The following is a 7,560-nucleotide window of genomic DNA, read 5'->3' as shown; positions in this document are numbered from 1 at the left end:
TGCGAAAGATGGCTTGATCTTTCCTTCCCTTATGGCTTGCAGGTAGTCTGGGCAGCTTCTCTTCCAATGCCCTATTTTATGGCAATGATGGCACTCTGCCTCCTTAGGGTTAGGACAGGGTTTAGCAGGATCAAATTTGGTCCCACTAGAAGAGGAACCATCTCGGGACTTTCCCTTGCGGTGGCTCTTAGACGGAGCCTTCCTCTTCTTGCCTCTTCCTTTCCCAATGGCCAAAACAGGAGCAGCGGGTGGATTGGGAGTGGGTGCAACAGACTTGTCCTTTAGGCTGCTTTCAGCAACCCTAAGGAGACCTTGGAGCTTGCTTAGGGTGACCTCTTCCTTGTTCACGTGGTAGGTCATCCTAAATTGATTGTAACACGGAGGTAAAGAGTGAAGCACCATGTCGATCGCCAAGTCTTCCCCAAAGTCAACATTCAACTTGCGAAGACGATCAACATACCTTTGCATCTTTTGCAGGTGCACGGTAAGAGATTCTCCATGACCCATTTTAGCGGAAATCATGTTAGTGAAAATCTCGTAACGCTCTTGCCTCGCGTTCTGGTGGTATCTCTCCAACAAGTCTTGGTGCATTTCATACGGATACATGTCCTCATAGGACTTTTGGAATTCGACATTCATGGTGGCTATCATGATGCAATTTTCCTTCGTTGCATCACGCTCGTGAGTTTCAAAAGCGGTCATTTCAGCCGGAGTAGCGATTTCTGGGTTGATTTTCTCGAGCTTCTCATCTAGGACATACTCCTTGTCCTCATATCGAGCAATTGTGCGAATGTATCTTATCCATTCGCTAAAGTTCGTCCCATCGAAAGTGACCTTTTGACAAAGGCTCATCAATGTGAATGAACTAGCAGCAGCGTTGTTTGCGTTCGACATCTACAAATAGAAAGGACAAAGATAGATTAGAATATGAATCCCTAATTATCACCCAATAAGAAAAATTAGGGCTAGGATCCAACAACAATATTTACATATTAGAAAAGGGATGTCGTAATCTAACATGCAAACAATTTGAAGGTAAGTGAATGACGATTCACTAATTCTCCACCACATAACTTTAAGTTCTAAATGTATTGAGAATTCCTAGGTTTGGATGAGATTCATTGAAAAATTTTCAATGGCATGTTTAAATCTCGATTTGCCCCTCTCGTTTGTGACTGGGATACCGAGGATCACAAAGTGGGTGTGAATTACCATGCAAATTTACATGGTGCCTTCATTGTCACGATCACCTATTCGATGTGTCGGTAAACCACACACGCTCCATCGAACTATGATAAACAATGAATCACCCTTTGCCACCTTTGCTTAGAACCAATTAGTGTGCCGGTAAACCACACACGCTCCACTAACTTCTTAGCAAGGGTGCAAAGTGTAATTTCATGGGATTACATCAATTCACTTTTCCTAAAGTAACTAAGATTGGGAAATTTTTGAAAAACATGTAGCTACTTTGTATATTATACCTTTAATGAAGAGATGAGGTTGCCCTATCCTACCCGTTCGACTAACGACCCTCCACCGATCAAGCAAGCGGTGGGTGTGAGTGTGCACCCATTAAGCGCCATTTTATAGGCAGCAACCTTATACCCACCTTATAGACCGGCTTCGTGAATGAGGCCTACTAACGGTAAGACTAGCATTTTAATTATACACATATATATATATATATATATATATATATATATATATATATATATTAATCTTGTAATATTATATTAGTATAGGGTTGGATTTTAAACTTGTAAAATTCTAGGGTTTGAAATTTAAATTGTCTAAATTAAACTTTTATCACAAAACATAAATTTCAAAACTTGAGGGCAAGTTTTAAACTTTTAAAAACATAGAGGATCAAATAACAAATAATGTTAATTAACAATTAATTCCATAATTATCCATATTTGATTTATTTAATGATTTATTGCAAAACAATTTACCAATTTAATAAAATGATTAATCAATTATCACACAAGGAAACAAATATTTTATTAATTGATGAATATCTTCAATTAGGTCAAGAATATACTCATATATATAATAAAATCGGATTTATATTGATCTAACATGATTAAGGCAAGTATCTCAAAGATAAACAACAAGAAATCCCGAAGTTTCCTTTTTCTGACGCTCGAACTCGCCGAGTACCCAGATGGACTCGCCGAGTTGAGCCTACTCGCCGAGTACCACCATGGGACTCGCCGAGTTCATCAGCCAGAGGAAAAAAAACAATTTTTTCAGCAACAAACAAGCAATCAAAGTATGAATTCAATAGAAACCAATCTAGGCTTTGATACCACTGATGGTTTTAGCCATATGAACATTCCTATGTGCACATGCAACCCTAATGCTTGGATATAGGTTTCTCTAATTGAACATACATTGAATCCAAGACTTCTAATGGCTAATATACAATAACAATAATATGAAATCAGAGATTAGAAGTTTACCTTGAATCACTTGCTTGATCTTGTTGTCCTTGAGGCTTTAGATTCACAATTGTCACTCCTCTAATGGCTTACAAACACCAACTAGCAAGGAAGATGATTTGAGAGAGATGAGGGAAGAGAAATTCGGCCATGGTTTCTTCTCTAAGCACAAGTACCGAATTCCCTTAGCCCTAGAGGTCTATTTATACTTGTAAGGCTCCTAGGGTTTCACCCTTAAACCCTAATTGGATAACTTAAGCCCTAAGCAATCCAAATCCTTTCCATGATAAGCCTTGGACGATTTTATGGCTATCCTTAGCCCTAGAAATCGTCCACCCCTTATCCATAAAGGATATATAGCCCAAAGTGCAACTATCAAACAATTGACAGTTTATACCCCTTTATTTAATTAATCTCTTTAAGTCACCAAATAATTCCTAATTAATTTATGACTTATATTAATCAAATAATAATATTACTATTCCTTATATTATTCTTATAATATATTAATAATATTCCTTCTTTCTTTATAAATCATCCTGTCAAGTTGCTATGGTGAAGGCAACCCAAAAGGACCATGCTCAACCGGGTCAAATACTTGTCTAATATAGTTGTAGCCTTAGACACTATTCCAACAGTCTCGTGTATACGAGTCGTATATAATTAAGATTGAAAAGGTAGTCGAATAACTGATTCTTCTTTAAGCCCACATCCAAACGAGGAAAAGAAGTTAAAGTGGAATCATCAATTCTAAACCTGTAGAACCTTGATTATATACTACCCTTGTGTATACATTCTTCAGCGATAGATCAACCGTATGGGTCCTTGTATTGAACTTGACGTACTGTACGAGTGGTACTTCGGGGAGGTTTGCTGAGGTTTCTTCGAAAAGGTTACGAAACATGAGGTACTCTATGCATGAGTACCTCGGAGTTCTAGATTGACGGCTTTGCTAGAAAGATGTTTTACGGAGAAAGAGATGTGCGCACGAAACTGGTATTGTGCGGATCGGATTGACTCAAGTTGTATGATAATATCGGACTCACTTGGAAATAATGGCATTAGATTTGATCATAAAGGCGTTACAGACAAAACACAACAGTGCAACTTTTAACAGAGTTACAGTACTTTAGATTAATTACAAGATTACTGCTGCGAACAATGTATACTACAAAAAGCAAGTATACGCAGCACGAGGGTCCCTTAACTGACGGGATCTCGCAAAAGATAAGACTCGAGTTGCACTAGTTTTAAACATGTTTAAAAGCATACTTAATACTGACGATTGGAAGTGAACCTATATTATAGTAGGGTCCTTCGTTGCCTTTTTCCATTCTGAGGTCAAACTCCTCCTGTTCCACCGTCATTCTTCTCTGTTAGGCAGTCCTTCTTGAAGTGTCCCATTATGCCACATAGATGACATATCCGAGAAATTTCGACATTGGTGGTTGAAGTAATGTGTTGGATCCGAGTCTTGCAGAAACGGATAGTGTGTCCCTTTTTGTTGCAGTTTAAGCACTGCATTTCCCGACAAGGTCCATGATGGTGATAATTGCATTTGTTGCACTTTGGGAAATTGCCAGCATACTGTCTGGTTGGGTTAGGGATAACTGGGATACTAGAAGGGATGGTAGTAGGAGGTACAGATGTCATGGCCACGAAGGCTACCACATGTTGTTGTCTTTTGCTCGCCCATTGGGGTGATTTGCCTTTAACTCTATCCCATAACTTTCGTTTGTTATTCTTGGGCTTGAGATTCGGGGTGTCGTGGTAGTTTGTTACTCGTTGAGGTACTTGATTGTTACTTGGATTGGAATTATTTCTAAAAATCCCGCTAACATTTGCGTTGTTAGTGTTAAGGTGAGTCAGAACAGATGTCACGGTAGCTGAGACTGCAGCTTGAAAGGTAGCTGCATCAATATGAAGAGTTGGTGTTTGGTTGATGGATTGATTACTTTTATTCGGCGACATAATTCTGTTACACGGAAAGAAAATGATTTCGTGAGCGATTATGGTTGAACCTATATTTATTCCGATTGTTCATGAAAAGAGTATAAGTATGTTCTCTAGGGTTTGACCTACATCCCTATGATGCATTCCCAGTAAAGAGTAGAAGTAAGTTCATAGAATGGTCTCAAAACGTTGGTCGTTAAAACCAGGGTATTTTTGGTTGGTGGATAACATGATCCTGTTGGATTAATGTCTAAGTCCATAACTATATTTGGTATGTACTTGACCCGACCCGGCATGGTCCATTTGGGTTGCACTTCACCGACACAATTTATATGGATAATCTTTTGAGAATAGTATGTTTATGATTAATATTAATATATTATAATTTCTTATATATTAATATGGAATCATATTATTTAATTAGTATTGATCAATAATTAATTTATAATTAATTAAGTGATCAAAAAGAACTAATTAAATATGGACTCTTATATATATGGAATGGGCCAAGTTCATTTAGGTTGGGTTAAGCTTTCATGGATAGTCCATGGAGTGTTTAACCCATGGATCCTAGGAAATGAAAGGTCATGGGTATTAGGGTTTAACCCTAATCCTCCACACTATATAAAGATGTCATTGGTTGGTGAAATTGGCACTAGTGTGGTACACTAAGAAGGGCTATTCAATTTCACTAAAGAGAACCAAGTATCCATCTTCTCTAAAGTCTTCCAAGGTGTTTTGGTGATTTGTGATTCCATTTGAGGCTTCCACACTATTGGGGCTAAGCTCTTAAAGCTTGAAGACATCAAGCTACATCAAAAGGTATGTCATCTAACTAGTACTTTGTAGTTTAAGAACTTCATAATATGCTAGTTAGGATTAAAGACTTGGAAAGTTCTTATATGCATGTATTATAGAGAAAACATAGATCCAAGGTTTATAGGGTTGCATGTACACCATAGGAGTGTTAGAATGCTCAAAACCCAACAGTGGTATCAGAGCCTAGGCTTGTTTTCTTGTTATACTAGCAAAAGAAGCTTAAAAAATCGAAATTGTTGTTGTCTGATCATCAGACTTGGCGAGTCCATGCCTAAAAAGTGATCAAATCGATCCAACTCGCCGAGTTGGTTCATGCACTCGACGAGTTGGACCCCCAGACAGCATAAATTCGACTTTTTTGGTTGGAATTGGACTAGGAACATTACCCAAAGATGTTTTGGACTTATAAACTTGTTTTTTGATGTGGTAATGTTCATGCTAATTCAATTTTAAAGATAATTGTCAATAGATTCATGTTTTGTATTAGTTTAAAGTGTTACTCTAATTACATGGAAAAGTTTGATTTGAATTATCTTGTTTATATGAGTTGCTTAGATTAATAGAAGTTATGTGAAATTGTTGTTTTCAATCCAAATTAATCTAAGAATTGATTCTAAAATGTGTTTTTGTAACTTGTCCTCAAGTTATATGAAAAGTCACATTTAAGAATCATAAAACTCATAAAAGTTGGCAAAGGTTACAAAAATGAAGAGTCTAGTTCTAATTAAATGGTTTTATGACTCCATAACTTGTCCTCAAGTTATGGAGGACCAAGAGTCTCTTCATTTAATAAAATAAAAAAAAAGGTGTAACCTTAATTAATTCCATAAGTTATAAAATAAAGAAAATTTAATACTTTTATTAGTTTAAAGTCTTCCATAACATGTCCTCAAGTTATGAAACTTGAAGAGTTTTTTAATTAAAACTACTTTAAACACATAAGTTATGGAATAAGAAAAGTTTTGAAAGTTACAAAACTTGCCCTCAAGTTTTGGAATTTGAAAAGTTTTCTCTTATGAATACTTTAATTCCAAGTTAGCCCTTAGAATTTTAAAAGTTAAAATTCAACCCTTATACTTTATAATATTATAAGTTAATAATATATATATGTATAAGAGTAAAGTCAGTCTTACCGCTAGTACGCCTCATTCACGAAGTCGGTCTATAAGGTGGGTATAAGGTTGTTGCCTATAAAATGGCAACTTAATGGGTGTCCACTCTCACCCACCGCTTGCTTGACTGGTGGAGGGTCGTTAGCCGAACGGGTTTGACAAGACTAGAATTCTCCCTTCATTAAAAGTATTAATGATAAATACTAAGTAACTAAACTCTTAATAATACTCAATCTTAGTTACTTAGGAAAATGTGAATAAGGTGCTAATCCATGAAATTACACTTTACAATTTGTTTTAAGTCGGTTAGTGGAGTGTGTGTGGTTAACCGGCACACTAACTCGTATTTAACAAGGTAGGTAAAGGGTAACTTAAGGCTTATCTTAGTATCGATGGAGCGTGTGTGGTTAACCGGCACATCGATTGAGGGGTAAACACTTAAGGGTACCAAGTAATTTGCATGGTTACTTCACACCTTGTTTTGTGATCCTCGGCATCCCAGTCACAAAACCTGAAGGGCACACTCGAGATTGAAACATGCCATTGAACAGTTCAATGAATCTCAAAAGATCTAGGAGTTTCAAAACCAATTAAAACCTAATAATGCATTTCGTTTATCTTGGTGGAAATTGGTGAATCGTCATTCACCTACCTTCAAATATTTGATAGCTTGGATTACGGCATACCTCTTCTAAGTTATAAAATAGTTTGTTGGGTCCTAGCCTTAATATTTCATATTGGGTGTCATATTAAGGACTTAAGATCAACTATCTTGAATATCTCCCAAAAGATGTTTGGTTTAGACATTTATGATCTTCCCAAATCTCTTGAAACAAGCTTTCCTAATGAAGATGATGTCCCATGGATATCATACTTCTTTCACCTCCTCCAATTATTCTCCCTAACCCACAAGTTCTTGAAAAGTTTAAGGTCACTTAAGCCCTATTGGCAAGGCAAGGTCTAGGTGTGATCACATCTTGGAGGTGTAGTCACATATTGACAAGCCGGAAGAGTTGAGTGTCAAAGTCTTGAGAAAGTTGGTAGTTCAATCACTTTCTAAGTTACATAGTGAGTTCCTTTGGGACACCTATGAAATAGACTATGACAAGACCCTTAATGATCTTATCGATTTGCTAAGATAAACTTCCTAAAACTTGACGGACATTGACAATAGTGACACAGGAAATCCCGGAAAGCATTCTCTTCCCAATGGAAAGGGATCGGCCATAGTC

This window comes from Lactuca sativa, chromosome 4 (assembly GCF_002870075.4).
Source record: "Lactuca sativa cultivar Salinas chromosome 4, Lsat_Salinas_v11, whole genome shotgun sequence".
In the NCBI taxonomy this organism is placed as follows: Eukaryota; Viridiplantae; Streptophyta; class Magnoliopsida; order Asterales; family Asteraceae; genus Lactuca; species Lactuca sativa.
Note: the sequence above shows the minus strand (reverse complement) of the source record.